This window comes from Lygodium microphyllum, chromosome 2 (genome assembly GCF_053477565.2).
Source record: "Lygodium microphyllum isolate KBCC chromosome 2, Lygodium_microphyllum_v1.1.10, whole genome shotgun sequence".
NCBI classification, from domain to species: Eukaryota; Viridiplantae; Streptophyta; class Polypodiopsida; order Schizaeales; family Lygodiaceae; genus Lygodium; species Lygodium microphyllum.
The window spans coordinates 105,808,222-105,818,550 of record NC_141136.1 but is presented as its reverse complement, the minus strand read 5'-3'; the positions used below and the strand labels follow the sequence as shown (position 1 = coordinate 105,818,550).

The following is a 10,329-nucleotide window of genomic DNA, read 5'->3' as shown; positions in this document are numbered from 1 at the left end:
GATGCTTCGTTTGTTCAAGGCAACATGGAGAATTGAAGGAACCTTAAGGAATTGGTAGGACTACCTGTTGCTGTGACCGACGGAATACTGTGACCCCGACTGCTTGTCGGCTGACTCGGTGTCTTAGCAGGTTGATCAAGCAGCCGTGACTCGATAGAACTAATGGCGCTGACGAGGCAGTAACGCTTGACTTGATAGCGCACCTCTGCTGACTCGGCTTCCTGACCGTTGACTTGGTGGTGCTGATGGTGCTAATAGGGCTGACTTCTAACTCCGGCTGATCACGTCCCTTACCCAGCCAGTCCGCTGATAGTGCTGGTCATGGACTTGATGGCCCTGATGGGGTAGCAGCGGCGGCTGACGTGATGGTGCTGAGGTGCTAATGTCAGGTAGCATGTGGCACTGGCTGACAGGCTAGCTAGCTACCGAGGCACTGAGGTGGCTGCGAGGACACACGTGGGCTGAGGTGGTTGCGGGGCAGTAGATGGTGCTGTCTCCTGGAACGAGCTAGTCAAGTGCCGAGGTGTTGACGGGGCAATGCAGGGCTGATCGAAGCTAGCTGATGGGGGGAAGTTCGTTACTCGGCTCCTGACATGTTGCTCGGGATGGAGCTGCTGGTTGAGTCCTATTGCTGTTCACGTCAAGGCATGTTGTTACTATAGGGCAACTGACGGGGGGCTCCTAACCGAGAGAGAGAGAGAGAGAGCCCATAGGGGCATAGTACCAAAGCTGGACACAGAGAGAGAGAGAGAGAGAGAGAGAGAGAGAGAGAGAGAGAGCTCATAGGGGCATAGTACCAAAGCTGGAGAGAGAGAGAGAGAGAGAATGCATTTATATCTGCACATGCATTCTTGCAATAATGGCTAATAAAGGAAAAATAAAGACGTATCAGAGCCACTAGTCCACTTGACTCTCTTCAAGGCATTTCATCCACCATGTACTTTAAAGCATGGTTAAATTTTGACAATGTGCTTTGCACTTTATGCACGCTTGGCACTTCACACCAGGACCTAGTGGATGGATCAAACACGCAATTGGGCATATATGTGGGCGTTCGGACATGCGAGCGAATGGGTCGCATGAGATAGACATGTGATGATTCTTATGCTCATCAATGACCAATTGACTTTTTTGTAAACCTTTAAGCTAGCTTGAATAATATACTAGTGCTCCGCCACATAGGGACACCCACACATTTTGATCATACACTTTGAAGTGCAGATGTGATTAGACTCCACATGCAGACATATATAACTCCCACCTTGCTCCGCCCGCGCCCCAACCCCCCCCCCCCCCCAAAACCACACCGGCCACCCTTGGCCAAAGCACCCACATGCACATACTCTCTCTATCATCCACTATCTTGCATATGTCCATAGACAAAACCCTAAAATAAGACCACAAAAAATATAAGATTCACATAACACCAATTAGGAAAAAAATGCTTTTAACCATTCATATGTACTGTTTCTTTAAGCTTGCAACATTCGCCCTTTGAGTATTAATGCTTACTCTCTTTTGAACTTCCACCTTAGTTGTATAACAAAAACATCTTAAGAAGAGAAAAGAATGTCATAAACTATTCATGATTATACTCCTTTGAGCCTAGATCCATGTATATATAGAGAAATAAGAAAAAGATAACAAATCAAATCGTCACCTTGCAGCATAATCTAACTATTAATAATAAAAGAAGTATAAACAATTTTAATAGTTGCCTTTAGCTAATACTTTAGTCCCCCAATGTGTCTGTTGCTTTTGATTAATTTCTAATAGAAGGAAAATTCATTCCATCTTTTTTGCACGCACGCGCACGTGCACGCGCGCGCGCGCACACACACACACACACACACACACAGAGCATGTAGCCCCACAAAACAATGTAACAATGGCCTATTCTCTTATTTTGGGTCGGCTTTACAAAATCTAAGTCCAAGTCCTTGACCATTTTAGAGATTTTCTCTTCAATGTTAAGTATTTTCACTCATTATCCACCTCTAGAGAGAGAGAGAGAGAGAGAGAGAGAGAGAGAGAGAGAGAGAGAGAGAGAGAGAGAGAGAGAGAGAGAGAGAGAATGGATAGAAGAACTATGAGAAAGAGAAAGAGGTTGTTTTATGTGCTCCATCGAACCAACTCCTTTATTCTACTGCCTCAAACATCTCAATAGTAGCTTCCCATCCACCATAGATTAACCAACTTGAATGATTCTTGGGTCTTAAGGTCAAAGGCCTTTGCACTCATGTGGTTTAAAAGTCCGTGACATTGTATATCCCATTGGATTGCATAGGGAAGTTAAAGATGAACTCTATCCAGTTGTTGGATAGCGGATGAATGAAAATATGAGATCAATGATGGATCCATGTTTAAAGCCAGACCTAGTGCCATAAAAGTAAAGGCAAGATCATGTTGGTTCAAGGGGTTTAATCATGGAATAGATGTCAAAGGAGAAGTAGACCCCATAATACCTCCAGCTTGTGTTGTAGTTTTCTCTACTCAAGCGTCAACTCATTGTCTTTGGAGAAGGGATCATGTTAGGGTGAAGAGTAGGTCCAGAATTCATGATTGCGACATTATGCACGCCTCTAGAATATTGCTTCATGCTTGGATTGTCAAACATGTGGAAGCATAGGTGGTCAAGCACATGCACCACATTAAGGACCCTATGTCTAACCATGAACTTGTGAGTCTTACCTCCTTTGACTCCCTAGATGGTAGTGGGGATGATTGATGGTGGGAGAAGTGATCATTTGTGAGAGAAGTAGAGAAAACAAGTCGATAGTGTTGTACCATGTGGTGGCTAAAGGCAATGCCCTCCTCATCAAGCTTCTTTGCTTCAATAGAGTTCAACACTAACATGTTGATGCAAAAGGAAGCCCATGTCAATCTCAAGCAAAGACTCCTCTCCTTGTGAATATTATTTTGTACTTTTCACCATCAGATCATGCAACAACGACCAATATGTTCTCATGCCATTTTCATAATGGGTAGCCATGCCACAGATATATATATATATATATATATATATATATATATATATATATATATATATATATATATATATATATATATATATGTCCTTTTAGTCTGTTGCATTGGCTCTCCTTCTCAGGCTCATGAGTCATGTGCCCAAAGAAAAGAGCATCCAATAGAGAGGGAGGGAAAGCTAGGCAGCCTTGCTTAGACATCCAATAGAGAGGGAGGGATAGATGGAGTGAGGGCGCTACTCCTCCTCAAATGAAGGCCATTACTTTCTTTGGGCCATTTAGAGACAACATGCTTTGCTCTCCAATGTGTGTGCATAGACCAATTCGTAACCTTTAGTGTGTGTGACCCTCCCTCCTATAGTGAAACTTGTTACTGCACTTGAGATGCCCAAGGGGAAAGGGAGAGATTTATATATAGACAATAGCATTTTGGACATGAATCTCTCTCTATCTAGCACTCTCTCACTAGTCTCTCTCCCTCTCTCTATCTCTTTGTGTAGCGGCAACACATCACCAAACATGTCCATGCTCACCTATAACATCATATAGATTGATGAATTTTGCTAGGAGGCACATAGAGAGAGAGAGAGAGATATATATATATATATATATATCGGTGAATTTTACAAGGAGGTGCACACACACACACACACACACACACACACACACACACACACACACACACACACACACACACACACACACACACACACACACACACACACACACACACACACACACACACACACACACACACACACACACACACACACACACACACACACACACACACACACACACACACACACACACACACACACACACACACACACACACACACACACACACACACACACACACACACACACACACACACAGAGGACATGCCATTTGATAGCATGTGAGACAAACAAAGAGCAAAATGGGAAGCCTTAATTGGCCTCTTTTTGTCTCTCTCAGTGCATGTCATATAAATGGCGCAGGCTCTATACAAAAAAATGAAAAAAATGTTCAAGCTCTATATGAAAAAAAATCTAGTTGCCTTGAAGATTGTCCAATTGACATGTCAACATTGTCAGGTCTAGGAGTAGCCTTGGGAAATCTCAAAATAAGAGTTAATGTAGATACTATGATTTTTTCCACTAAAGTCACCCTCATTTGCATCTACATTCTATGTAAGAACATGCGTTATTGCTTTCCTATGCAAAGTTTATTAATGTCAATTGTATGTGTTCTTACATATTGCAACAATGCATAAGTTGATCATTGTTATTGTGATTTTACTTTTGGTAAGCTATCTTAGGCGCCATTTGTTTGTTTACATCATACTTGTATTTTAGTGTGCATATTTTGTGATTGCTCTTTGAGATTGATAAACCATCAAGCACTTGTATTTTTAAGCTTTACTTTAAACTTTATGAGAAAACTTTCTAACACTAGAATATCATGTGTCACATAAAAAGGAGTGAGACAAACGAAAGGGCCTTTAGTCAATCTTTCCCACATAAAGGATGTATAAAAATGGAAGACTCAATTGGATCAAAGTTTAGAAATCACACTTATGAGGTCTTAGGCCTTCCAACATGCAAGGGTCTTTGGTCTAGTTGCAATATATATGATCATTCACTTGGTTTCATCAAGGCATATTGAAGTTAACTATCCTTTTATGAAATGATCTTTTATATAAATGATCATTTTATTAGATATTATTTATTTTGTTATCTCTAATATTCCATGGCATATGTTATAATACCAAAATTGATACCAACTTTTAAACCATCTTGACAAAAGTTGTTTTCAACCACTTTGTTTAGCATGATTATCGAATTGTTTTATAGTAATCTATACTATATATAAATAAAGATTTTGAGACACATATACTAAAATTAGATAGTGGTCCATGCTAGTTTATCTATGTGCACAAACATACACATGTGCGTGTGTGGATATGGTAAGTGGTGCAGGAGAGTGATAAAACAAGGAGGGAGACATATGGCATGGATGAAGAAGGATCTTAGAGAAAGAGTAACATGTACCAATGAGAGCAAGATATGAAAAAACTCTGTGTGTGTGTGTGTGTGTGGGCCTAGAATTAGTAACTATACAAGTTAGGAGTTGTAAATGCTACTTACCTTTGCAAGTCACAATGCTACTTACCTTGCTAATTAGAAGTTGTTAATGATACTAACCTTTGCTAATCAACATTGTGGCTAGTTAGTAATCAACACTATGGGGGATATTGCTACTATTTTAATGATGGGATTGCTCCATTGTTCTTTCTAACAAGCCTCCAACAAGATCATTGTGGTACTATCATCAAGAATAGTAGACAAGCAATATCTTGTTGAATATAGTGTTCTGTTTTGAACATTAATGACCTTGGAGAGTTTGGAAACTTACACATCTTGAGATGTAGACACATCAGATTGCATCACAACTAACATAAGTCAATGGAGAGATAGCTCTCCAATTTTTCCTTTTAAACACTTGTTAATGTGCCATAGAGATTAGCATGGCCAACGCTTTCTTTGCTTATCACAATAACTTGTGAATATCTATCATGCCTCTAAGTTTCTTTTGTGCATATTTCTCCCTTTTCATGCTTGCTTCATACTTCTTATTTTCTAATAGGATTGAAGTTGTATATCTACTTACTTCCATGGGTTAGTCAGCTAGGCGTTGCACAAAGAGAGAGAGAGAGAGAGAGAGAGAGAGAGAGAGAGAGAGAGAGAGAGAGAGAGAGATGAAAATGAAATGAAATGATATATTAACGTCTACAAAAGGCCAAAATGACCTATGAGACCATGAGTTACAATCATGTGCATGGGTACAACTGTCTAGGCAAAATATGTAGCACAAAGCAAAATAAGAAAGGAAACTAACTATGGCTATGTGTAAAACATAGATCTCTATCTAGTAACAATGAGCTCCAAATTGTATAATCTCATGTGGGTATGGAGGGCCTAGCTCTAGCTCGAGCAATAATCCCTTGTATCCACCTATGAAGGTGTCGCCGGTGTCTGTGTCTAGGCCTAGGACGTCTGGATCGGCTAAGCTGAATGGTTCAATCAATCAGTACTCCTTGTCTATGTGTGGACTGTGGTTGTGAGAGAGGCTCTCGTGTCGATTGTGGCTGTAACTGTATTGAAATCTTTTGAGTCTCCTTTGCAAAGAAGTCTATGAGCTGCCTTTGTGGAGGGTCTCGGCATCCTAGAGCAGCTATAATCTTGAGGCGCATGTCATGAAGCTGTCGTATCTCAAGAAGAAAGAGGCCAAGGCATCGGTGATCAGTAAAATCCATGATTTTGGATAGTGGTCCAAATACGTCTCTAAAAAGACAGTGGAAACGACCATGGACCTCATAATACGCTAGGCAGTGGCAGATATAATGCTCCTCTGTCTCTCTGGCTCTAATTGGCATATATGGCATATGCGCTCCTTTGATAGGATGGATCTATATCTGCCAATCTCAATATCTAGCTGATGTGAGGAGGTGCGTAACTGGCCAATAGTACATATGATCCCATGGGAAAGGTGGGTGTCCATGTATCTCGAGCGAGCAATAAATCCATCATCTATAGTATGAAGGAAATGCTTGCGGTAGAAAGCCATCTTTGTCCCTAGTTCTTTCCCTGGCATCAAACCATGTCCGCTTGATATCCAACTAGGTAAGATCCATTCTGATGATCTTGTGAATCTCTAACCTGCTCAGATCAAAAGATGGTGCATCAAGGGAGTACTGGAAGGGGGGTAACTTGTCCATGCTAAAGCCATGTAGCTCAAACTAGGCTGAAATCTGTGCATACCAACATGAAGTATCACCCTCTCTAGCAAGCTGCCTGGAGTACTCAAGGGCCAACCATGCATACCTGTGTGTGGGTAAGTCCCATAGGCTATATATGTATGTGACCAATTGGGTGAGGGCCTCTACCACAGTCGGTGTAGCTGCTAGCTTGGCTCTGATGATCTCATGTGGCACTGAGGCCTTACATTTGATCATCCTGGATATCATGGACATTAGGGGTTTCTCCATCTACCTCCATCCGTCATAAGTGCGCCTGATCTGCTACAATGGTCAAGACTAGGCCCCCATATTTGTACTCCATAAAGTAGTGTGAATGTGACCTGTGTATCGAAGAGCCATAGCTTGGTGCGGGGTTCATGGAATTGCACCTGTGAGCACATCTTCTCCAAACCACCTAGCGCTGTGTATCCGCGAGTCAATCTAGTGTCTGCTGCCTCTCGCATAGAAAAGGTGGGCCCTGTGAATAAGACTCCTAGGTATGTATAAGAATCCACATACTCTAGCTCCTCAGATCCATATGTGAATTTAGGTGCTGATCTCCTGACCACTATGGTGTAGTATTAAATACCATCACCTTGGTTTTACCAAGGTTCACTGAAAGCCCACTATCCAAAGTATAGGAGTGTAGTGCATCCAAGTATCTTTGTAGACCCTTTGGAGAGTCAGCTATCAATACAATGTCATCTGCATACAATAGGAGGAGTATCCATGTGCCAGCTAGTGGAGCTCCTCTATCTCCTTCCTGTGAAATGTAATCAACAATCCTATCAATGTTCAGGCCAAATAATGTCAGAGAGAGGGGGCATCCCTTGCCTCACCCCAATCGTGGAGTAAATAGGTGCCGAAAGGCTCTTAGGTGTCCGGACTCTGCCCACAACTCTCTCATATAGTGCCAAAATACCCCAACTAACGTATACCCATGGCATGCAATCTATGTATTAGTCTATCTCTTGGTACTGTGTCAAAGGCTTTGTGGAAGTCCAAAAAGCAGCAGTAGGTTCGTCAGCCATGGGCCCTTCCCTCCTCAATGATCACTCTGAGTGTGAGGATGTGATCCAATGTGGAGAAACCTCTCCTAAAGCCAACTTGTCCTTGTGCTCTAAGACCCCACCTCTTTGCCCACATGCTTAATTCATGCTCAAGGATGGAAGCATATAACTTAGCCAATGTATGCCCAACCATGATAGTCCAATAGTTACTAGGTAGAGTAGGGTCCCCTGACTTGAGGATAGGCACAATAGTGTTCATGCTCCAGCTTTTTGGTAGGCCTTTACACATGGCTCTGTTAAACATGTAAGCTAGGAATCCTGCCACCAAATCTCTAGCATGGATCAAGTGCTCGGCTACTAGTCCATCAAGATCTTGTGCCTTTCCTCTGCTAAGTCTGTCAATGGCCTCTCAGACCCTACTTTATGTAAAGGAAGTGGTGGTCTCTGGACAAGGCTCAAGTGGGTCAGGAAGAGGTGGTTGACCCTCCATAGTATAGAGACTAGCTGCATACTCTTCCCATACAGCGGTGGACGTGATAGGTGTGGTCGAGCAATGCTCTCTGAAAAGCCTCCAAGCCTCTCTAGAGTCCTAGCTCAATAATAATTGATATAGGTCTCACTCCAATTGGGCCAAGAATGTTCTCTTCTTCCACCGTGTTAGGCGTCTAAAGAGTATATGTGCATATTTGTGGGTAGTGGACCCCAGTGCTATCTCTCTCTATAGTAGACGTGCTCTGGTCTCATGGCACTCATCATCATACCAACTATTTCAAGGTGTCCCCCCGGTGGAGGCTCTTTGTGTGGGTCGTGAGTGTGGGAAGGCTACACCTGCAGCGATGTGCAGGGCGTCACTAAACTGCTGAGTCAGCTCCTATAATGGAACGTCAGGGTCTGCATCATGTAATAGTCTGAGGATGTCCGCCTCTCATAGGTATCATCTGTCTCTTTGGAAAATAGATATCTCGGGTGGCGGGGAGCTGCATGATGGGTTTGTGTGTCAGTGAATTGGAGGTCGACGGTGAATGATAGGTAGGCATGATCCACTGCAACTCCGAGAAGGCATGGGGATACTGAGAGGTCCTGGATGTGAGATATCAGTGTCGATGGGGCAAGAACATAGTCTAGTGTGCTACCACCATGTCGATGAGGATAACATGTGAAGGTGCCGAATAGGGGTTATCTAGCTAGGCCATTGAGAATGGCCAACCTGTGTGCTGTGTCCATCTCCACAAGGTATCTCCCATATTCGACGACTTCCCCCATATCTTGAGATGTCCTCTCCAGCTGTAGCTCTAACACATCCTGCTCCTGTAGCATCTCTCGGATGCATCAAAGAAAGACACATGATGGGAGGCTGTCCTGGCATTAAAGTCTCCTAGTAAGATAACCTTTCCCTCCTTCGAGAACTCCCAAATATCCTCATCCAAGGCCACATATGGTGATTGCCCCTTGGGTGGGGCATATCGGGACGTCATAGGGGGGAAATAGCATATGGCAACATACAAAGTGCATTCCTCACCCCGCAGCCTCACCCACATGTATCTGGCTTGTTGATCTCTGCGGACTACCTGGATCATCTGCTATAGCTCCTCCCTGATTAACATTGCTACTCCTCCCAACCCGCGATTACTGTGGTCTGTGCGTGTCTCCTTCCTGCAAGTTGACTCCCACCTATAGCTTGTCACCCGCGGAAGTGTAGTATGTGGCCCCTGATGTGTCTCTGAGTAGAACACTATATCTCTCCCTCCGAATATCTCCTCAAAAGCCCCCACATCCAATCGGAGGGATCCATTATAGTTCTAGACTGCCATTGCAAGGCTAGTCCCATAGGTCTCACGCTGTCATTTATGGGGCCTCTCCATGACTACCACTCTCCCTCCTCTGTAGAAGGTGAGTTTGGCCTCCTCCGTGGCTGCCTTAATTTTTGGCATGCACTCCCTCATGTGGGCTAGTTGGGTTGGTGTGAGATTGTCACCCAAAAACGCATCGGTCCCCTTCAATGTACGGCGTTGGGCTAGGAAGTCTCTCCTAGCCTCCATGGTGGGGAAGCAGAGAATGAGTGCACGCTCTTTTGAGCTCTCCCTTTTTGTGCTTCTCTTGCCCACTCTCCAAGCGGAGACATGCGTGTCTTTCTTAATATTCATTAATGTGTATAGCACCTTGGTGTCCTCATCTACTTTTTCATGCATCTTCAGCCCCATCACCCGAACATGGAGTGCTCTCATTTTTCTTTTTTTTTTCCCTCCAATGTGTCATTGATTATGGTTGTTGTAGGTGCATGTGCTAGGTGTTTCCCCTTCTTTGCAATTTGAATCCATTGCTCCGCCTCCTCTACTTACTGTTGGGTTTTCTTGAGTATCTCTGCCCAAGAAACAGTCTCCTTTGTCGTCTCCTCCTCCTTTTTTTGGAGTTGTTGTACTTCCTCTTTGATGCGGGTGAGCTCCTCGGTCATGCTAGGTTGAATTTCTCCTTCCTCTAGCTTGGGGCTGAGCTGAATGTTAGTCAGTAGCTGCCTAAGTGATTGAATCACCCCATCTTGGGCTTCTATCTT

General features: G+C 43.5%; 1 pseudogene; it reads right to left on the bottom strand.

The window, feature by feature from the left end:
- Window positions 1-8,496: 8,496 nt before the first annotated feature.
- Window positions 8,497-9,979, bottom strand: LOC148040143 (uncharacterized; annotated as a pseudogene).
- Between the last annotated feature and the right edge of the window lie 350 nt (window positions 9,980-10,329).